This window comes from Lepidothrix coronata, unplaced genomic scaffold (assembly GCF_001604755.1).
Source record: "Lepidothrix coronata isolate B3197 unplaced genomic scaffold, Lepidothrix_coronata-1.0 Scaffold200, whole genome shotgun sequence".
Lineage (NCBI taxonomy): Eukaryota > Metazoa > Chordata > Aves > Passeriformes > Pipridae > Lepidothrix > Lepidothrix coronata.
The window spans coordinates 1132185-1156137 of record NW_016690380.1 but is presented as its reverse complement, the minus strand read 5'-3'; the positions used below and the strand labels follow the sequence as shown (position 1 = coordinate 1156137).

Here is a 23953-nt window from a genome sequence, read left to right as displayed (position 1 = left end):
TGTTCCCCAGGGCTGGAGCAGCTCTGCAGGGGGGTCTCACCTGAGGGGCAGAGGGGCAGAATCCCCCCCTGCCCTGCTGCCCATGCTGGGGGATCAGCCCAGAGCACGGGGGGTTCTGGCTCCCAGCACACACGTCCAGGGCACGTCCAACTTGGGCTAAAAAAAATCCCTAAGACTGTTTATAGTAATTGCTTCTGAGTTATAAAGTCAAAGAACTCTATTTTAGTAGCAATGCCGAGCTGGTTCTTTAGTAAGTGACCTACAGGATGTCAGGCTGCAATTCAAGCTGGACCTGCAGGCAATAAGGTCTCCCTGGCCTCCTCATGCCCCTCCTGAAGGTCCTGTTCTGCTCACTCACGCTGTGTTGCCCCAGCAAGGAGCCCTCTGAGAGCCTTCTGACTCCCACAGCAGAAAAGATGAGAGAATAAATCCACAGGTTCCACTGAAGTCTATGAAATTACTCAAATTCAGAACAGTTGCAGTTTGTCCTTTTATAAATCGCATTTTATTCTAAAAGTCAAGGTGCACAAGATGCTCTCAGATTAGAGCTAAAATTTATAAAGTGGGTCCTTTTCTCTTGTGGAAAAATACCTCGTAATCCTGCAAGCATGGAATAGAGATGTGAGGATGGCAATTCCTGCAGCTGTCTGGGCTGCTGCTTGAGTGAATGTCCCAAAATTCTGTGTGCAGCATTTGTAGTCAGGCACTGCACAGATAGTGACCTGTCAGACTCATTTGCTGTGAATGTTTGTAATATTTTATTTAAAAAATCACAGCATTTACATGTCCTGAAAATTACTGTTATTTCTGCTCATAGATTATATTCCTCAACAACAGCAAACAAATCTCAATGGGCAGTTGACCCAGCTACAACATTGTGCTGGTTTGGGCTGGGATAGAGTTAATTTTCTTCCCGGAAGCTGGTCCAGTGCTGTGTTTTGGATTTAGTAAGAGAATAATGTTGATATCACACTGATGTTTCAGTTGTTCCTGAGTAATGTTTATACTGAGTCAAGGACTTTTCAGCTTCTCATGTCCTCCCTCCAGGAGGCTGGAGGGGAAGCACAAGAAGCTGGGAGTGGACACAGCTGGACAACTGACCCAAACTGGCCAAAAGGACCTTCCAAATCATTACAACATCAGGCTCGGCACATAAACTGGGAACCACTGCTCAGGAACTGGCTGGGCATATGTCTGTGACTGGTGAAAAATTGCATTGTGCACCAACTGTTTTGTACGTTCTAATTCTTTCATCCTTATTATCATTCTTTTCTTCCTTTTCTGTCCCTATAAAGCATCTCTATCTCAAGTGATGAGTTTTCTCACTTTTACTCTTCCAAGACTCTCCCCCATCCCAGGGGAGGAGCAGGGGAGTGAGCAAGTGCCTGTGTGGTGCTGAGTTGCTGGCTGGGGTTAATCCACAGCAGACATCCATTTAGAATCGCACAACATGCAATTTTGAAAATCCAAGTTTTCCTAAGAAATCTGTAAAAAAGCTGCTTCCCACTTCCTTAAGCATAGTGGATGCCAGGTTTCACAGAATCATAGAATAAGCTGAGTTGGGTGGGACTCATTAGGACCATGGAGTCGAACTCCTGGCCCCGCACAGACACCCCAACAATCCCACTGTGTCCCTGAGGGCGTTGTCCAAACCCTCCTGGAGCTCTGGCAGCCTTGGGGCTGTGCCCACTGCCCTGGGGAGCCTGGGCAGTGCCCAATCAGCCTCTGGGGGAAGAACCTTTGGCTGAGATCCAACCTGAGCCTGCCCTGACACAGCTCCAGCCATTCCCTGGCTGCTGTCCCTGGTCCCCCCAGAGCAGAGCTCAGTCCCTGCCCCTCCTCTGCCCCTCATGAGAAGCTACAAACTATCCTTGCACTAAGATAGACTGTTCTCAAAAGGAAGAATTCTGTTAACATATTTTAATTGCATACAAACAAGTGGTGGCAGTTTTGGTATTGAATAATAGCTTTATCGAGGATAAAGGGAGAACAAGAGTTAACAAGATCCAGTTACATCAGCAGGGCACAGGAGAGCAGTGAAATTCCCAGATGCTGCCCATGTAAGTTATCAGTTGAGCTATCCAGGACTCAGAAATGTCCAAAAAAATCTAGTCCACACTCTGAAAAACAACATACACCATGGAGTGCATACAGAAATGTTTGCACGGAAATAAAATATGTCCCTAAATCCTTGGGAGAACATGCTGTCTGGGCATTTCTAGATACACAAACAGTATGTCTGTGCTGTGTACTTGTAGTTATTACTTAGTCTTGGAAATGCAGAGCTCATAAGTTTCAATTTTAACATAAGAAAAGTCTGTTCTTCTACTCTCAGAAAATAATATCCATTGATATTCCTACTGGAAATACACTATTCATGTAAGAATTCAATTAAGAACACATCTATCATAAACCTGAAAAATAATATATCCAAGTCCACACAGAAAACATACTCTAAAAAGTCAGTCTGCTCTACAAAGCTTCACACTAATGTGAATGACTGCTCAGAGATGACTAACAGCAAAAACTAAAGAGCCAGTAAAGATTATTTTATTGACAAGACCAGTGGCGGAAGTGAAGTCTGGCCAATTTTAAATTCCTTTCATTATACTTATAGCAAAAATAATCCCACACATTCCTGATGATTTCCTGCATGCTATTAAATGACCATATGCCAAGTTATAATAGACTAAACAATTTTTCTGATTCGTCTAGGCTGTAACTTCTGGATGATACATTAAAATAGCAATTGTTCTCCGGAATACACTTGGCAGAAAGCAGCCAAGACCACAGTGTAGCGATATAATAATGGATGATTATGTTCTGAAATGTGTTGCACAAGTATCAAGTAAATATAGCAAACTCCCAGTCCAAATGTGATTTTAGCTGCAATTAGAATTAACTGAGAAGATGAATGATTAATTTTACAGTAATTTTATCATCAGACAAGGAAATGAATAGTTTTTTAATGACAGAATAAATATTGGATCATATTAGTTCTGGAGTTGAGAATGTCTGAGTTTTGGGCAATCAGGGTCATGAAAATGAGCAGTTCCCATGGAAAGAAGGTAGGAATCATATTACCAGATCAAATAATCAGACAAGTCCCACTGAGCCCTTACTGGTAAATCTTTAGGGTATATCATGAATTTACCTGCTTTGGGAGTTTTTACTAAAACAGAATTGAGTTATGTGGAAGAGCTTTGTGCACAACCGTTCCATCACGTGTGTGCACTGATGAACGTGTGAGCAGTTCAGCCTGTCATGTATCTTCATACTCTTGTACATTGCTGCATTCAAACACCCGATGCCTACCTATTGTCAAGAAATTTTGTGCACATTAATACGAAAATATTTTTGAAGGATATCAGTTCTTGGTGCAGAAAGCTATTCAGCCCTAACCACCCAGTTTCACACATCTTGGTAACCCAACAGTTGGGTTTGATTTGATTTTTCTCTGTTTAACAAAACATTGTTCTTTTCCTTGACTCACTTCAAGAAAATTATGCATAAAAAAGTAAACAAATAGCCTGTTCCCTTTGGCTTGTGAAACAAAATAAAACACCAGGGATCAGTACCTTGTGCCTTTAATTTAATTCTCCTGGTTACTTTTTGATTTTAAAATGGTCTGCATTATCAGACCAATCTTTGAATAGTTTTTAGCTTAGACTTCACATGGAAATAAGGCCTCTCCTTTTATTTACATGAAATAATGTTATGCAACATATCAAGTCCTACATATGTAGTTCGCATGACACATGTAGCAAAGTCCTGAAAAATGCCAAACTTTGAGATTCTAGGTACTCTAAAGACTCGAATTAGGATTATCTTGTTTTTCCACTGGAACTAGACTAAGACTGATTTGTCCTGGATAGAGCTACCCCTATGATATGCAGAATTAACAAAGGTGCAACACTGGTGTGTCATCATTTGCAAGGTCTACATTAAATGGAATGAGCTGAACTGGAGGGTGAGACAATATCAGCTTTTTAACTTTCAGTGACCCCAGATGGAAAGGGCTTTAAACGTGTTTCCGGTCAGGAAATCAGCCTGTTAGGAGATGGATTTTTGCTTCCTCACATGAACCCTTTCCCCCAGGACACGGAGTTTTGTTCATACACCAGCAGAGTTCCCTCTCCAAGTGCCAGGACATGGCCCTTACTCATCACATACAAAATAGGAAATTAAAAGCTGCAGGGCTCCACACCCAGCACACTGACTTTAGGACTAACCCCAGAGACTGGTCGTGGATATGTGTCTGCTGGGAATCAAGCAGCAGGAGCACAGAGTGACGGGACAACCGACAGAGTAGCTTTAGATTGGATATGGGGAAGGTTGCCCAGAGAAGCTGTGGCTGCTCCATCCCTGGAAGTGTCCAAGGCCAGGTTGGACAGGGTTTGGAGCAACCTGGGCTAGTGGAAGGTGTCCCTGCCCATGGCCAGGGTGGTACTGGATGGGCTTTAAGGTCCCTTCCCACCCAAATCATTCTGTTGTTTTATGATTAAAGGACAATTTGCATTAGTCTCATGCAAAATGTTTTGCTTAAATGACAATTTTCCCTAACAGGAAAAGATTTTCCTGCTGTGTATATAACTGGTAAATCTCATTTTTTCCAATGTGTGATTCTAGAACAGACCACCAGCAACTAACTCCCTGTGGGTCCTTCTGTACCACTGAATCCCTCTTCTTGCTGAAACATATTCCAGGTCTCACTGGAGCCAACAGCAAATAACCCTCATCTGAATGCAAATTGATATGAAGTCTTCTGTGTCATTCACAAAATATAATTAGTCTTATGAGACAAAAGTATTTAGACCAGGAAAAGATATTTTTCATATTTAAAGATACTTGGGAAAAAAATTCTCTTAGTTATTCCTCTGAAGAAGAAGAACCTCACACTCCTCCAGTTCATGTTCTGCTGTTTTGCACAGGAGCATGATGCAATGGAAGGGATTAGAACCTGAAGTTGCAGTTCTGCAGAGTTAACTACATATATAACTTTATATAGAACTTTATATATGGTGTGCAAAAAGCCAAGACTCCAGAGGTATCCTACTACAGAGGGATTCTAGGTCATGGCAAGATTTGTATGTACTAAATACAGAAATAAAATCTTTACAGAACTGCTGATTTCCATCTTTACAAAAGAAGTTGCTTTAAAAATGCTAAGTAAGTTTTGTAGAATCCTATTCTGAGTCTGTAGAATCCTATGAAAGGAAATCTTAATCTTCTGCAATTTTAAATTATGTTTTATAGCACTGTATTGGATTACTGAGATGTTTAAAGCCAATAATCCCCAGCTGCTTCAAAGAACAGTTTTTGAAATGTAGCCATGTTTTCCTGGAGCAGCTTTGGGACTCAGTATTACGAAACCATAGACAAACACAGAAAATGATGGCTCTTTGAAAACAGAAGTCATTGTGCGGGGAAGAGGAAGAAAAATAACCTCCTGAATGGTATGATGTGAAGTGTCTGTGAGTATCCAGCTCTGAATTCATCATGGAAGGAAAGCACTTCCACCAAGCTTTGATTTACTTTGTACCCATTCGAGGGGAGTGAGGTTGCCACTGGTGTACCTCATGCAAAGCAGGAGGGAGCAGGAAGACAACTTAGTATATTATGAAGTGAATGACACAGAAATAAGCCTGAAAGAGTGATATTAAATGGCTTGGGAAGTGAAAAATGGCTGTAAACAGAGTTTTACATTTATTTGCTGCCCTAGGGAGATCCACTTAAGATAAATGTGACAGAGGCTGACTGGTTTTAAGCATAAACTCTACAGCAAAACAACCAGCGTAAGAAAGGTAGTCTTATTAAGCAACATGGTGATTGATAGAGTCATTTCAAGTAATGACTAAGCTCTTGGTAGAGTTTATTTTAAATAGTAATTGTGTTCTTGTGCATCTCAGACAAACTGGAATTCTCCTAATTTCCTGTATGGTCCAAGGCCAATACAGCTCCAGCCTAGTCCATCCTCATTTCAGTTCAGTTCAATGGAAGTGGCTATAAATGACCCCCTGAGGAGGAAATAAATGATAACTAAAGTGAACTTAATTCCAGCTACTAATGCTGTACTTACATGCTAAGCCAACCCTGAATATTTTTTCCCTAAGAATGTATAAGTATGAATGTCTAAATAACACTTGTGCTGTGACTGACGGGCCTTTTGGTTTATGCCAGAAATGAGGCAGAAAGTCAAGATTAAAGAGTGAAAACCCATCAAAAACTAATGACTGCAGGCAGGTCCATTCAGCTACCAAATCAAGCCAGAAAGAACTGCACCAAGCAATCCACTTCTGTGGTGATCTCTAATCTCTTGCTGAAGGGCTGACAGACTCCACACAATCAGAAATCCAAAGTAAGTCTGTGGTACTGCACTCACAGCCTCCTTTCTCGAGGCAGCTTCAGCAGTGCTGCTGAAACGCCAGACTGTTAAAGCATCCTGTGAGGGCTTTCTAAGACCAGCGTGTTCCTCTATGAAACTTTCTACTTTGGATAAAATTCTCCAAGACTCCTCCATCCCCTGCTGCCCTTCAATTTGGTCTCCCTCAATTAGGAAAGTTCCTGATAAAAGGCTTCCCCTATGGAAGGACATGGAAACCACCCCAGCAGCACCTTAAGTCTAGCAACCATTTTGACTCTCTATTTAGAGTCTCAAATTACATTCTCTGGAACATTTATCTTTATAAAACCTGACAAGTTAGTGAATTACTATGAGTCCCTTTTACAAATACATTTGCTAAAGAGAGAAGGGTGAGAGCTAAATTACTCATCAAAGAGCCTTCTTCTTTTCTCAGCTTTCTTGGAGCTGCAGAAGGAAGAGCTCAGATCTTTCAGTCGTGCACATGAAGGTTCTCTTTTTGATAGTTTGCTAAACTATTCTACTTTAGTGCAAATTTCTTCCGTAAAGCCACTTTGAGAATTCTGAATGAAAAAGTGAATCAATAATTAATTTTTGCTGAGGCAGAGACTGTAAAGAGACCTATTTTGGCTTGATAGCATGAGATAACAACACCAGGAATATTCTAACACATTCCTGAAACAGCCTCAATAGCACCAATAACAGAGACAATCACTGTTCAAATACCTAAGGGGAAGCTCCACCTGAAAAGACCAAATGTGCGGATTTATATTATTTGCAAACCATTAAATCATAAGATTATCATTCAAACAATAATTGCATAAGCATCTTCTGAGATATCTTGTTGTAATTAGTCACCATAGAATATTTCCATTTAACCTAAAAAACAAATACACAAATGCAAAGAAAACACCACCTCCATTCCCACAACTTTCCCTTTGGCCTTCTGACCTGCTCTGAGCACAAATCAGAGGAATTATCTGTATTTTCAGTGTTTGAAAGCTATAAGGACTAAGACATAATTCCCAACATTATGGTACAAAACTAAAAATGCAGCAAGAGGTGTTAAAGTGATACAATTAGATGCTAAGCATATAAATAGCACAAAGACAGGCTCAAGTCAGCTTGCAATTAAAATTTGTTTTTCATTTAAATGATACATTTTTAAAAAGGGCAAATTATTCAGGACATCTTTCATGGTTAGAACTTGCTTTGAGTTAAAGCTGTTCATCACATATTTCTAGCTGACCACATGAACACTAACACATCCCAGAGACTATAGCTTGGCACTATTTCTGACCTGTAATCACAGGAGATTGCAACAAAACATTTCATTTCTATTCTTCTGACAGAGTCATTAACAACAACAGTTTTAAGGCAGTGCCTTGCTACAGTTGGAAGGTTGTTTGTTATCAGGCTATCATCCAGAAGAGGCCAAATTTAAATACCTTGAACCAGTTCTTACATAAAAATTTCAGAAACTGATGTTCCACAGTGAGCTGGTCATGGAAAATTGGCCAAAAATGGGCATTTTAAAATTAGATTAGTGTTATTTGTAGCTGAAGCTATGAATCAACTATAATCAGCTGTATTTTGGAAGAGCATTATGTGTCTGGAGGATATAAATACCTTTTGCCACCATTTCTTTGATGCCAAGGGCAAGTCTTGACCTTAAGAGTGCAATAATCAGGTCTTGTGAGATACATCTGCATCCAACCAGAGTTAACCAACCACAGATCACCAACCAGAGCTCTTCATTTCGGATCCCCAATGCCTTTTTTAGCCAACAGTGCAGTTATAAAAGTACTTGAGTGTGAATGAATGTATGTCCAGTCAGGTACAGCTTTAACTTCCAAACCAATAACAGTTTTCTCCCTAACAAAGACCAGGGAAGTGTTACTTGAAAATGAGTTTGTGAAAAAGAAAGAGGAAAACAACCCAACATTTGGTAGAATAGCTGCACTGAGAACAGTTACATTTTTTGATTGAATGACCTTAAAATGAGACAAGTAGAGGGGAAAGAACTTATATTCATAGCAGAAAAATAGATCCAAACCCCCATAATAACCCCCCATATATGTACATACACACACACACACATACACACACACATACCTATATAAGACTGAAAGTTCCATTCAAAAGAACAGGATTAGGCATTTTTTCCCCACATTAAATATGCCCTTGCATTCAGCATATTTTTCTACCAAAATGTTCTTTTCAAAATGTTGCCAGGGTGATATCACTATTTCAATCCAACCAATTTCCTTTGAAGTCTCCCATAACAGTAATTAAATAAATTGCTCTTGGAGTAATTATGTTTTTTTCTGGAAAAGGAACTATTAGGTTAAAGAGAGATGAGAGAGTCTGTCACCAAACATAATCTTTCTAAATACATTGGTACTTGTTACATTTATTGGAAGAAGGATGGAATACTTAGAAACTTTGGACCTTTTTAGCTTTTTAAAAGGAAATGTCAACTTCACAGCTGAAATAAGAAACAAACTGAAATGACTGCTGACAGTCTTGGGAGTGCATAGAGAAGGAAAATGGAGGCTGTGTCAATAAAAAGCTTTTAAAGACCATGTATTAAGCCCAAGAGAGCCGATGTGAGCTAGAAGCCCAAATTACAGCGTTAGAAGCAAGTAGCTGGTGGACAAGATGAAGGTGACTGAAAGCCCAAGACTAATGATCAAGTGTATTGTACAAAATGGAGCTCTCCATAAATACATCATGTTTGCAAGAGCACGAGGCTGTGGAGACTGGGTTACTGGAACTGAGAAGGGTCTGTGCATGGCAATGCATCAAATCAAATGCCTCCCATCTCTGGTCGTGCATTTTATCACCCCTGACAGAGGGAAACAAGGCTTTCACAGTTCCAAGTCATTTCCAAATCTGTAACTTTATGTTTCATCTGTACTTTCCCTCTTGTTTCCAAGCCAGGATAAAATTGTTAGTTGCAGTGTGTTGAGTGTCCTATGAGTTTTGTTCAGGTTTTTTCCCAGATTTTGTTTTAACCTTGCTAAGGATTCCCCTATTATTTGTGGAAATTTGACATATACCTGAGAAGCAACCTGCAGCACCCAATGGTTTAACCTTCAGAACAGGCTGAGCAGACCCTCTGCCCTGTTCTTTGGTGCAGCCTGCTATCTCAGACTTCCCAGGATTCAAGTACTGACATTTGCTGGTTTTGTTCACATCACAAGGAATCTGGAGTTGTTCATTTAAAAGCATTTTCATTCAGCAGGTGTGTATCTTTGTGTATGATGCTGAACACTCCCATCCTCCTTTTCCTCTAAATCTCTTTAGTAAGTAAGAAAAGGCTGCATAAGGGTAACCCATACGGATTAGTATCTGAATTTCTTTACGGAACCTTCACAATGTCACATCCAAGGGTAGTGACAAAGCTAACCCTCTCTTTTCTCACCACTTTGAAGACTGAAAGAGAGGGGTTTCAACCGCAAAACTTGCAGGAGGACAATAAAAAACAGCTTCCTGGAAATCCAGTGGTCAGAGAGAATAAAGCACCAGACGGGCACCAGCTGGAGAAACTGGATCTGGGGATTCATCCAAGAACAGGGAACATCTTTCTGAACAGACAGACATATTTCTTGTTCCTATGTAATGGTTGACAGGGTAAACATTGCTATAAAAAACTTAACATGATCTTTATTTTCTAAAGCTCTTTGTGCAAATTTTGTGAACCCCTTCTGGCTCAAGCTTCAGTAACTGAGCTTAGAATCAGACCCAAGGAATGGTAAATATATATTATAAGCAGGAAGAATCATTATGAAGGACACACACAGCCACTTATACTGTGTTTGGAAACACAGCTTTAACTGAACCCAACTATAATACGTGACAGAAATGATTATGTAAGAATAAGGTTACTAAAATGAATGTTTACTAAATGCCTATTTCATAATGGGGTTTAAATAAATAGTGTAAAAAATAATCTTCCATGTGTTAATATGAACTTGTTAATATTTCAGAGCCTTGTAAGCCCAGGTGTTCCCATTGGCTGTGACATGCCAGGGGCCATGTATGACGCTGTCAGCACAGGCAGCAGGACCCATTTGGACCTTTAGACATCACCAGGACTTGTTTTGGCCTGCCTGGGCCTTGGTTTTGGTTAACTTATTTGCCTGTAACAGGTTCTCTAAGGACCAGATGGCTTTTGGTTTAGCTCAAGATGAGTGTGTGCTGTCATACAGTTGGTTTGTGCACATGTTGGAAACGAACAGATAAAAATAGCAACCCACTTCTCCTTGTAGAACAAACTATCCATGACCCCCAAATAAAATGCAGCAGAGACAGGCATGGGATAATATGGGGAGATTTGAAAGTCCAGGTACAAGATGACAGCGGAGGCCCCTAGGCTGTAAACTGCTCATCAGGGGTCAGCTGCTGGCCACAGAACAGATACAACCTTGGGAGCTGCACAGAGCCAGTCTTGGATAACACAGGGAACAAAGGGCATTATTCAATGTACAGAAAATACACCTTTCACAGCAAACCAGGAGGTAATGTGGAGCTACAGAGCAAGCAAGGGTATGGAGCATGTTAGGAAACAAAAATCACTCTGGGTGGAGGAAGAAGGATCCATCCCTGTATTGTTCTGGAACACAAGGACTTCCATCTCCATCCCCACCTCAAGACATCTGCCTGAGAGGCAGCTGATGGTGAGTATGCCACCAGAGAAAGGGAAGGTTGTGGGCATCACTGTTAACTGTACATAACTTGTATAAAAGCTCAACATAGTTGAACTAACAATTCTTTGATTAACTGTTAAGACTTTAGGTTAAAAGTACATTCTTAGCTTTTAATTTCTGTTCCTTCGGTCTAAATGATCTTGACAAGCTGTAGCATAATAAACTGATGGAGGATTCAAGAAATCTGGTCTGAAAGCTCAATGTAACACAGGCAAAGCTGTTCAGGCTGCACTAAAGATAATATGTCAGCCATGTGTGAGCTCTGGTTAAAGGACACAGATCTTGCTGAAAGGAGAGAACGGCACGTGGGGAGCAGAAAGAACGTGGATAATGACTGGGCCAACAGAGCACCAGCTTCTGCTTAGGAGAGTAGTTTTGACAATTATCAAAAAAACCATTGCCATTCTCTTCTTTGCTGGGAAGTTTTCCCATTTAAACAGTTAATTGATCTTTTTATTTGTTAAATATAAAGCAAATCAAATCTCTACAGACCTACAAGGAGAAAAGCAGCCATTCCACTTCTTGAATACACAGCCATTGTGTTATTCTGTTGAGCCTGTGAGCAGCAGAGCAGCAGCAACCAGTGGGTCACTGGATTTCCTGTGAGACAGCACAACATGGTCTTTGTTGAGCTGTCCCTGGAGTGAGTCATTGTGACTCACTGAAAGGCTGTTCCCTGCGCTGGGACTGTTCTCTCCTGGGCCTGAGACCCGGCAGAGAGGGAGAGAGGGCACAAGTGGTACCTTTGGACCCGTAAACACAACACAGCAGTGAAGTCTGCAGTCAGTCCCCAACCTTGGAGTGAACAGCTCGTTAGTGAGGGCTCAATGTTTGTGTGAGCACATTCCCTGGAAAAATGCAGAGAAATACCCTCCCTCCAACATGCTGCAGCTCACTCACACATGTCGCCTGCAGTGTGAGCATGAAAACAGCTTGGGAGGTCAAGGAGAGTCTTTTGGTTGGTTGGTTATTTTTCTTTCAGTGCAGCCTCGGTTCACAAAATATAGCTTAGAGCATGAAACCAAGCCAAGAGAGCCAGGAGGCCTCTCTGAGTGGCTAGACTAGAGATTACATAATCTGCTTTCCTATTTTGGAGGGAGAAAAGGGAGAGTTGGAGGCCAGATGTCCAAGTTCTTTTGTAGAAGTAGGTATAAACCTGTAAAAGTACAGGGGATCAGACACCAGAACCAGGAATTTTCAGTATTTTAGTCTGCTGTTTCTGAAAGAAGATTGTGTTCATAAACAGAACCAGAAAATACCCTGCAGGGTCAGTCCTGCATTTGATTCCAAAAGTTATATTGGTTCAGACTTCCCCTTTTCTGGCCTCTCCTGTTATCCCATTGAATTCATTAGAAGGTTGTGGCTACTGGCCAAAAGAAACAGTTAATGCATCCCAGAGCCCATATGCTTTGAAATATCTTCTGAGACAGGAATTTATAGCATTGATATAATAAAACTCAGATTTCGACAGTAAAGTATAAGTCTGTGTGCTTGCCACACATACCAGAATTATACAGGAAATTTGAACCATGAAACCCTGAGGAAATTCAGGAAAATATGCAGCAACATCTAGAAAGAGCCCATTAGGACTTGGTTACACCTTTAAGAACAGCCTTAAGCAAGAGATAAATCACATATGGTGTTACACAGGTAGCAGAAGCAGACCTAAAAGAACTGCCATTGAATCACAAATACTTTGGCTTTGGCACAGTCAGTATAGCAAACTTAGCCTGGTCTAGAACAGTTCCTACCTTAGATAAGAAAAGATAGAATTTAGTCCTGACTCCATCCTCACTTTGCCCCTCCATGCCTCTGCCCTGCCCTGAGAAGGTTAGTTTTTGCTTTGATGTAGCTGTTTAGTTATTCTATTCTATTTAGTCAATGATTATCCAACATGTCCTTTATATCCCAAAGAGTACATATTAATCTTCTGTAGGAATTACAAGTATTGCTTTTATAAACAAGAAACTGCACAGCTTTTCTTCTGTAAAGGGACAGAGGTAGTGACTTCACCCAAAACCTTGAAACAAACCTTCATTTATGAGACAAGGGAACCATTTTTATTCCACTACATGAATTCAGTGGGCTGCCACAGGCCAGTCATAATCTGTTATTGTTTCCTTACAACCTTGGACTATTAATTTTTCTTTTTAATGAACTGTCCAGTCTAGTTTAGCTATGGGAACTGTGATGGAGCTGCAATAGAAATGGTTTATGTCATGCCTTTGTCAAAAGGCTTTCCCCTAGAGCGGTAGAATGTAATTGAAAAGCCATTTTAAAATACAGTAACTGAGCATTTGCAAATGCAGGTTGTCAGGAATAGAGGGGGGAAATCCATTGCATTATATTAGATTTTAGCAATCACAACTTGTGTGACTTTATTAGTGTTTATACAGATGAGTAGAGTCTATAAATTGCATATGTAGCATGGTTATATCTCCAAGTATTCCTGAAAGATACTGAAGCAATTTGCAAGAAGTTTTTCTTCAGCTGTGACTAAGAGTGCACGAATTGGCTTGGTTAAATACCTCAAAAGAATTAAATACACTAAATTTTGATTTATTTAATAGCATACAGAATATGTTCATTTTTGAAACAGCAAACTAACAATTGAGTAGAATTCAAGATGGTTTTTGTTGCATATGAAACTTGAATGGCTGAGTACACAGCAATCAATTTTTGTATATAATATAAATGTGCAAGACACACTATTTAATTTCTCTTGTGTTTATTTTTTCTAGCCCTTGATGTGTGTATTTTTTTCTTGGAGACCCTATGGTGAATGTGTTAAATTTTCTACTATTACTATCATCATCATCATTATTGAAGCCCAAAGTGAGCAATTATACAGAGGATTTATAGTTTAGGTTGGCAAGTTTTCTTAATAATTTCTGATCAAAATTGTTTCTGGAAGACTTTGATTTAGCTTTTGGTTCACATTTCTCACCTTTAAAGTAATTATGGGCATTTTGTTAGAAATTAATTTTATCACAACACAGATCTCACAAGTATTTGAGGTTATTTTGACTCACAAGTGATTGGAGTTCTGGCGAGTTTTTTAGTCAATGTATCAACCTTTTAATGCTCCAGAGCAGAGCACACCCAGCCCAAACAGGGCTGGGATTTCCCAGAGAGCTGGGAAAATGCAGAGATGAGTGTTTGATGACTCAGTGGTTTCAGCATTTGAGCTGGAACAAATCTTTTGCCACCAAGACCTGAATTTCAGTTCAGGTACAAGTTAATTACTTCCAAAAACAAATTACACATTTCAACGAAGTCAAAACTCTTTCAAGGCAATAGTAGTTCATGGAAATAATTTTCTATTAAAAGCAGATAGGAAAATCTAAAATGTCCATGTTAGGAGGTATTGAGACCAGAAGAGACAGGACTGTGAACATATTTCCCACTTGATGTCTTTGAAGTCTTTGTAATTTCTAACAAAATAATCATTCTTCTTTGGTATCTATTTGACCAGGATATCTGTTTTATAATTATCCTAACAATATGTCCAAAGGTGTTTCAGCTCAAGCAAGTCTTGAAGATCACCAAAGAGCAAAAGTAATAAATTCAGACTGCATCTTGTTACACAGACTGTGTGAAATGAGACTGTCTTACTCTTAACAGTTCACTCTCAGACCCTTCTTTAAGAACCACTTCAGGATTCGATTTACTTTGGAGTGTCATCTTACTAAAATCAAAGCTTTTGCCCTCATATATGAGCCTATTTCATTGAGATTACTAATATCCATCCTAAAAAAACATGTAATAAGCTGATCCTGCAGGTACATGAGGTGTCTGCTCTGTGCTGTAGTTCTGGGGGAGGAAATCAACCTTCTTTCCACGTGGCATTTGTGCAGAAACAAAACTACACAGCAATTTCCTTCCAAGATCTGCTCTGTATGCCAGGAATACCATTGTTTTCCTACCATAGTCTTTCTATTAAAAACAAATAATAAAAAGATGTTAGACAAGAAAGAGGTAAAGTATACATCAGACAATACTGATTTTTATGGCCGGTAAGTGAACTTCAGTTTTTCTTCCTATATGGTGAACTCATCACAGCCTTCCAGTACCTGAAGGGGCTACAGGGAAGCTGGAGAGGGACTGTTCATCAGGAATTGCAGTGACAGGACAAAGGGGAACAGCTTCACACTGACAGAGAGAAATTCAAGGGAGATATATGGAAGGAATTCCTCCCTGGGAGGGTGGAGAGGCCCTGGCACAGATTGCCCAGAGAAGCTGTGGCTGCCCCATCCCTGGAAGTGTCCAAGGCCAGGTTGGAGGGGGCTTGGAGTCACCTGGGCTAGAGGAGGGTGTCCCTGCCCATGGCAGTGGGTGGAATGAGTTGAGCTTTAAGATCCCTTCCAACCCAAACCATTTTATGTTTCTATAAGACTGTTCTGTTTTGGGTCCTGCAGACCCTTCATTCATAAAGAATGCTTTCAGAATAACATAACTGAAGGGAAATGTATCTGGTGTTGCCTACTACCAGTCTCTCTTGAACTTCTGTATAAAAAATCCAAGCAGTACAGGAAGGAAACCTCTAGTCGGGATATTCCCACTTCCTGATGCTACTGGCCTGTCTTCCAGCTCCCAGAGAGCTCAGCAGGACCTTGCTGTCTGTCCTGCTGCTCCTTGTCCCAGAACAATAGCTAAACATGAATATTTTACCTTCTCAACTGTTTGATTATCCAGCTACTGTAACAGGAAATTTGCATTCCTGAACAGGCACAGCTGGGAGTAATTTAAGAAAGATCCTTCAAAAGAAGGGAGGAGAATTTAGGAAGCATATGGATGCACAGGTTTACATGATAATCAACAAAAGCAGCTCTTGTTCCTCCTCTTTTGCAGGGAGACACTTCACACCCCAAGCAGAGGGAACATCCCACAGTTACTCTGCAGGAAGCTTTCTTTCAGAAATTATTTACTTTAACCCTGATATGTAAAAAAGTCTATGAGAAAAGACACAACAGGTTTGCAGATAAGGCATGAAAAAAACTGGAGTAGGGACCCAGATTGTTGAATTCACTTATCTCATGCACTAGTGACAGGGATGGACCTTCATGTTTTCCTTTAAGCTTATCCCTCACAGTCCTTTAATTTGTAAAAATTTAGTTTAGTTGGAAGTGTAGCTCTGAAGTAGAGCAGAAAGAGACCTGAACTAAACCATGAACTGAGACATAAGAAAACACCAAAAGAGGCAAACTGAAACAGTGGTGAGAAAATGCATGTAACTGTGCATGGAGCAGAGACCAGAGAACCTGAATGCAGAACTCATTTCAGGTATTGTTGCTGTCTTCCTGACACCCATAAATGAATTTGAAACTTAGTCAGGAAGCCTTCAAACCACACTCTCTTTAGAATTCTTCTATTGAAAAGCTGTATCCCAACAAGAGCTGAGCACTGTTTGCAAAACGTGGCCTTTGTGTTCAGACAGGCTCAGAATCTTCCCAGCTGAGCTCTTCCTCAGGAGCCCAGGGGCTGCAGGAACCTGGCTGCTGTTGGTGTCACTGTCACGTTCAGCCTCATTGCTGCCCTTTAACGAGTCAGAGGGTGCCGCAAACACAAACCTAGAGAGCCGCTCACAGGGTGTTTGAGTGCACGGCCCGGGCTGCTGGAAACAAGGTTACTGTCATTCAAGGGCATGTCCACAGAAATGCAGTGTCTGTCAAGCAGGACTTGAGTGCATTGAATGCAAAACCTGAGTCAGCTACAGAGAGACTTTTAACAACCGGGCTTTGCACTTCTTATCCTCGACAATTCAGATGGGATCATGCCTTTGATTCCATAAAAATGGTACTGTTTCTGTATTTACTATCTATTTCACTTAATCTGTTTCTGTGTTAATTTAAAAAAAGAAAACCATGGGCATTTCTGTAAGTGGGCAATTCTCACCTCTGTGGAATCACACTAATAGCATGACTGAAAGTCACAGAGGATTTGAAAAATTAAAGGTATCAGAGCAGCAGATACAACTATTGTTAAGTTTAGAGTTTCTTGTACTGCTCTATTTCCACACTTTCCACCTTCTCTGAAGCTTTCACCCACTACGTTCTTTTCCTAACCCAAGTCTAAGCAGTTAGATTCAGCTCAGTGGTATTGCACAAAATATCAGAGAAATAAACCAAATATGGAATTAATCTCGCTAGAATAAGAAAAGTATGAATCTTTTTGACTGATAAATTCTAGCTGTAAACCTAAATATTAGAAAAATTCTGACATTTCTGTTCTTCAGTGCTTTAAACAAGAAATTAAACCAACATGATCCCAAAAACGCACTTTCTCAAACTGTGCTTCCCAGGCGCAGCATGGTCAGTGTCCTGCAGCATCAGCTCTCCTGAGTGACACAGAGAGCACTGGAGAAACCCTCTGAGGCACGAGAAACCTACCTGGCAGCACACCCTGAGTGAGGTTCAGCGTTCCCTCCCCTGTACAAACACTGCAGCCAGCACAGGAATGAGACAGTCATGGATAGCTGACCTCCCTCAAAGATGGAGGACTCAAAAGATGGATGCAGGACTTACCTTCACCCACTGGAAACTTGTTGCCAGTTGACGTAGCATATTCCACACATTTGAAATCCACCCAATGAGACTGGGAGCCACTGCAGGTGTCAGGTCTCTGCTGCCACAGACCCACTACTTCAACGCTGTCTGCAGACAAGGAGAAAGTCCATTAGAAATCCAATGCAGTAGTGGTACCATAATAAAAGGAAACTAAAGTCTACCCTATAAACTCTCATAGCAGCCTAAAAAGAGCCTAAAGATAAGCAACTAAATGCTTCTTATAATTTCAAGGAGAAAATTAGTAAATAGTCTTCACCTTAGAGTCACAGAATGGTTGGGTTGAAAGGGACCTTAAAGCAAATCCTGCCCTGCCATGGTCAGGAACACCTTCTACTACAGGTTGCTCCAAGCCCTGTCCAACCTGGCCTTGGACATTTAACGAACTATTGCCAGAATGTTCCCATAACTAAAATGCTTGAGGTCATATCAAAATTCTTTCACATCTTTTTTGTTATCTCCTGAAAAAAATCCCAAAAAGCTGAGTTCTAGGGAAAAAGTCTGTTCTGGGAACATTATCCAACACAAGACACACCGTAGTGAAGAAAAGTAACAGCTGCAGATGCCATCAACCAACAAAATGTGCTTTGAACATTTCTAAGCTCTCTGAAGGCATATTAGAAAATTAGAGTTTTTACCATTATGATGGAGAAGGGAGTCAATTATTGTAGGAAGTAGAACTGCACTACAGTAGGAAAAAAAAATCTAGGCTAAAGCATTTTAAGCAAGGAAACAAGCAAGAGATGGCTCTGCCTGTAAGAAGTTCATCTATAGTTGTTTTGGTGGTTAAAATTCTTTCCTAAAAGGGTCAAGAATTTGAGCCAGGCTGTAAAAAGGGTGCAGAAACAAAAGGAAACCTGCTGTCATTTCTTAGGAGGTGAGGCAAGTCTTTTCTCGAATTTAAATGAGTAAGTTAAGAATACTCAGTTCACAGAGCAGTCTTTCATCACCCTGTGTTTTTCTGAGAACATGTTCCTATACAGGTAAAATATAAATAAAATATATTTAGTGTGACTGAATGCTATGGAAATACTCAGTGTGATCTGTTGTTAAGTTCTGGTGTAGACACTGTATTTATGATGCCCATTTGAGACCTTGATAGATTCTTAAACGGCACTAAATGAATTCTAGGACTAAGATTCATTCTCACCAAGGAAACCAGGGTGGATTCCCCAGTACTTTCAGATTTAATAACTGAAAATTTCTAGGACAAATTATTGAAAAATAGTCTCTGCAACTTGAGTCGATACACCGAAGTCAGTAATTTTCTTCAGTGTTTAACTGTTGTCTGGTCTATACCAATCCTCCATTTTATACCCACTTTTCACCCCTGTTAAAGCAATCAAGTTTTAATTGCAAAAAACCAGTTCAGCAGCACAGGCCAAATTTCAAAGTTCCCAGCAAAAGTGTAGAGAAACAAAACAGGCAGGCATTGGTTGAATAGGTAATATTCAATATTGCAAAACCATATTTCACACTTAGTCCACCAAGGAAAGAAATAAAATCATGTGGCTTCTCTGGCCACTCGTGGCTGCAGATATGCTGACTTACTGTTTTAAAAATTTGGGCTCATGTTCTATAAAAAACCCACATTCCTAGAAAGTGAATTTTGCTCCATGAAATAATCATTTGTGTGATGACTGAGTCACTAATATAAAATCCCTTGGTTTATAAAAATACTCCACACATGCAACACATTTATGCAATTTACTATGAAGTACCTATGGCATTTTAAACCATGCTCATTTTGCAAGCAAATTTGTTTGTTTTTTTCCAAAAAGGACCCTTTATAACTAATTCACAATTCAGATGAATTAATGAAAAGAAAGACTAAAACTGAATAAACTCTCTCATTTTGATAATTTGTTCAGTGTCTTTACAGACAACAACATCTTTATGGATGACTTTGCAGCTCAAGATTCCTTTATGCTCAAGGCATTTGAAGTTGCTTGGATAAGTATTTCTAAAATATCTCTTACATATCCCTGTGGTCTGACTTTATGAGCTCTGGTTTTGCTCTTAAAAGCAGCAAATGGTTGACAAAAAATCCTGCCAGTCCTCAACCTGGCCTGCTACACTGTGAAGCTTTTCCCTGTGCAAACACCTGACCACCAGTGAAGTGACCAGGTAAATCTCACAATGGGTTGGGTTGGAAGGGACCTTAAAGATCATCTTGTTCCAAGCCTCAAATAACAAATAATAATTTTAGTCTCAAGTACAGGCTCCATTCTTCAGTTACACTGCATTTCAACAGATATCAGGGCTTACAAATCAATATTTTTTGTAGCACTAACCATTATTTGAAGTAGATAAATCTTCATATTAACATCAAGCAAGGAGAAACTCCTCCAGATATCAATTTTCATGAAAAACGTGGTTTAAGATGGCTGAATGATCACTATAGCAGGCAAAACAGTTTAGCTGATTAATTGATATATAGGTATCAGATAGCTATTTATTTACTATCGTTATTTTATTTATCAGATGCCTATTATTTACTGTATAATATGGTTTTATTTTCTTATTTTCTGCCGCAGCTGAATACGCCTTCAATAATGTAGTTCTAATTACTCTATAACCTTTACAAAAGGGAGAAAAGCCAAAAAAGCCCCAAGTTCTGTATTTACAGAAGGCTGTTTCAAAGCCCAACTATAATTACAAGAAAACTCAAAAACCCCTCCATTAAACAGTTCCAATGCCCCAAATAGATTTGCCACAGTGGCACTTTAAATCAAACCAAGCCCAACAAGATTTTTGGGGGGGTAAAAGAAGCCTTGGCTGCAGAGCTGGTTTATGCAAAGTGACAACTCGAACAATTTGGAAATGTTGCTGGTTGGAGGGGAAAAGGCCCCCCAGGCATTGTCACTATGGTAATTACTGCACAATGCCTGATGTGAAATGGGCAGTGCTGGGCCCAAGCAGCAGCTGAATCCTGCATTGTTCTCGCATGATAAAAAGATTTGAAAGTCTGAAAAGCAGAGGAACGGAATCTCACAGCTTCTTAGAGTCCCCTCTGAAAGGGCCATTGTAACATCATCATAAATCCTGGGCTCCCCAGGCACTTGACAACTAAAGCAGTGGACAATAGAATTCTTGTGTTGAACAAAACACTCCTTGTCTGCCAAAGGGCTTATCTGCTTCATTTACAAATGTCTTTCTTTGTAGCAAAATAATTCCCTATTAGAAAAACTATTAGGAACAGCACTAAATAAATATTCACAGCTTTGCGGGCTGTTTGGCAAAGTGAATAAACTAATACAATCACAGAGCATGCAAAATATGAGATTTATATTAAGGAAACCCAAAACAACCCTGAACCTCTATTTATTTTCATTTTCCCTTTTCCTGATTGCAGGGAATTACACTGCTGACACATTTGTCTCTATAAAAAAGACCCAGGTACATGATCACTAAAAGAGATGAAAAATATTAGAAATCTGCAAAGATCTCAGATTGGAGCAAAATTGTATCCAATGTGCTCCTAAAATTAAGTATTTCCAGAAGAGCAATTACAGAAATAAACTTGGGAACATATGTGAGAGTTTAATGAAATAGAGACAAATTACTCATAGTCATCAAAGGATTTAAACTGGATTTATAACTATGTACGTTGAGGTCCCAGTTACTGAGAGATACAAAAGCATCAGGGATCAGTTGTTGCAAAGAAAAAGTGCCAGATTATTGCAACTTTGTTCAAGCCCAATGAAAATTCTGGTAGCTATCACAGAAATGACCCTAAAATATCTTGTATATATGACACTTCCAAAAGCATTTCTAACATAGTCAGAATTCCATTGCCTCAAGTTTCCACACAAAGTTATTTAATTATAGTTTGCTAGAGAAATGCTTTTGGAAAGACAACTGACACCATGCCCAAGTATTACTGAAGGAAAACGTCATCAATCTAAATTATTGCTCAAGCAAAGGGTACTTGACCATATTCGAAGTCCCAGAGTCATTTGTACAGCTGAATTAAAACCTGAAGAGATTCAAACTTATTCAAATCCAGTATGGAAACAACATTTTTACACAGCCCAGGCAAATGGACTGAGTGGCTGAATGAGTTTTTTTTCCCAGACTACAAAAATACAGGTATTTATAACCTGCATATTAAACAGATACTGAAATATTCAGAATGTACACAATAAACAACAACAATACTGGTAAAATGCAAAAAGAAAGCATCTAACACAATTAAAAATACAAATAATGCAGGTTTAAGCTCACAAGGCAGAACCCAAGATTTAGGAATATGTGAGTTTTCCATGGTTCTACCATGAATTTGCAGTCTGACCCTGCCACACACCACTTAACCTTGGAGCCATTTCTAAAAGTAAGCAAAGACCCACTGTAAAACATTCCACACATGACAAATGTACTAATCAGTATAAAAATCAGAGGAAAGAGACCCGAATTCAGAGCTCCCATGTGCCAGCTGAGGATCTCTACTGTTTGGGTGCAGAGCTTCCCCATTTTTTCTGTCACCTTCTCTCCTCAGTGAATAATTAACTGTTCTAAAGATGTAGGCACAAGTTCTGATTTAACATGAAGTTTAAACTTGACTTCCCATATGTCATTTTTGATGTTTGCTATTCTGTGCTGTGCAGTGCCCGAAGTCCCCTCTCTCCTGAAGCTGTATCATCTGTATAAATATAATTTGCATGAAGTTATTCTGATCATTTTGGCGATTTGCAATTCAGGAACATAGCTTCAACAAAATCTGTTTCCTGCCAGCTCTCAATTTTATTCTAGTTCCTACTACATGGCACACAAGCACACCCTATTTTTATGTAGTGGGTAGTCTCTGTTCAGGTATAAAAAAATGGGTCTGAACTGAAGTTTAAGTCTCTTAGTGCACAATGGGCATTTAGTCCTGCTAGAGAACATGGATCTGGGGGCCTTGACCGGGAGAACAGTGTCCTTGGTGTATATAATTTGCTCCTGCAAGTTATTATCTTCGCATCTAAATAAGCTTATGCTGGGAATCACCTTCCAGAATCTTTTTCCACTTATAGAGGCAGCTAAACCAAGGAATGTGAATCCCACATGCAGCAACCAACACAGCAGCCTAGAATAATTTAGGTGGGAAGGGACCTCTGGAGGTCGCCTGGTCCAACTCCACCACTGAAAGCAGCACCAAATTCAATGTTAATTTAGGTTAGTAAGGCTGTCACTTCATTAATGTCCATAGCTGAAATTAGAGCATGACCGGGATCTCTACGGACACTTTGAGGATGACCATGTAATACTGAAAGATGGTGCAAAGGAAGAGAACAAAACAAAGAGCAAGAATTGCATCAGAAAGAAAAAAAAGGTAATCTTGTATAATCTGCCTTATAAATACCCATGCAATTACAGGGTCTTTTAGCAGGCTGGGGTAAATAACTCTGACTGACCACCCTTCAGAGCCTGGGCGGTGTTTGCGCTGTGCTGTGTTCTCTCTGGAGCACCCACAGCACCTGCAGCTGCCAAAGGTGTCCCTCATGCAGGGACAAGGCAAGAGTTCCTCTCTTTCTGCTTTTCACCACCTCAGTACTTGAATGCTTGACTCACAGCTCTGAGTTCAGTCCTGGAGAAGCGAAGTTTTCAACACGATTTACACAAGAAGCCTGACATAAAATGAGGCTTGAAAACAGGTTTTGAATCAAAGAATTGTACTATCTTGTCCCTTCCTCCAGAAGGAAAGGACCTTGCCACTCAGAAGGACGACTTGTGGAAGGCAGGACACACCAGAAAAGGGCAAAACACAAGAGCTGCAGAGAAGGTTTCACACAAACAAGGTTCTGTTCAAACAGGTTTTGAACAGCCTGCTTCTCTATCTTATGAACTATTCTGATTTTACATTATACTCTCCCAAAACATTCCCCCTTGATATTCCCATCCCTTCTCCACGCTGTTGAGTGCTGACTAACACTGAGCAGGTTGCAGAGCCACAAGCAGGGAGAGGAGGCACTGGCCGGTGCCAAACATGGCACATGGAAAAGTCATCGAGCATCCTGAACATTGAGAGCTGAAGGCCACAAATCATGGCAGAAACGAAACTAAAAACAGAGTAGCTGTGAGCTCTCATGAGAGATAAAAATACATCAAATGCTTTGCAGAATGTTAACAGACTGCACACTAGAGCCCAAATCTCATCCATCTGAGGCCAAATTAAACATCAGTACAGAAAAGGCTTGTGTGGGCTCACAAGGAACAAATTAGCCCCTGCAAATCACGTGAGCACCCAGATCCTGTGCTCCCCCAGTACAATATGACTTTATCAACCTTTTCTTGCTTTTGGGTCACAAGGGCCTGGAGGCAAACACCAGGCCCTT

General features: G+C 40.2%; 1 protein-coding gene across 3 annotated transcripts in view; it reads right to left on the bottom strand.

Annotated features, from left to right (window-relative positions):
- The window catches only part of CDH11 (cadherin 11), an 84295-nt gene that overhangs the window by 25436 nt on the left and 34906 nt on the right, over nucleotides 1-23953 (bottom strand). For 2 of the 3 annotated variants that reach the window (XM_017832287.1, XM_017832288.1), the window contains exon 2: nucleotides 17598-17726. The gene's annotated coding sequence lies outside the window, so the exon portion shown is untranslated. The remainder of the gene's footprint in view (nucleotides 1-17597; nucleotides 17727-23953) is intronic. The other variant, XM_017832289.1, reaches the window with a different exon arrangement.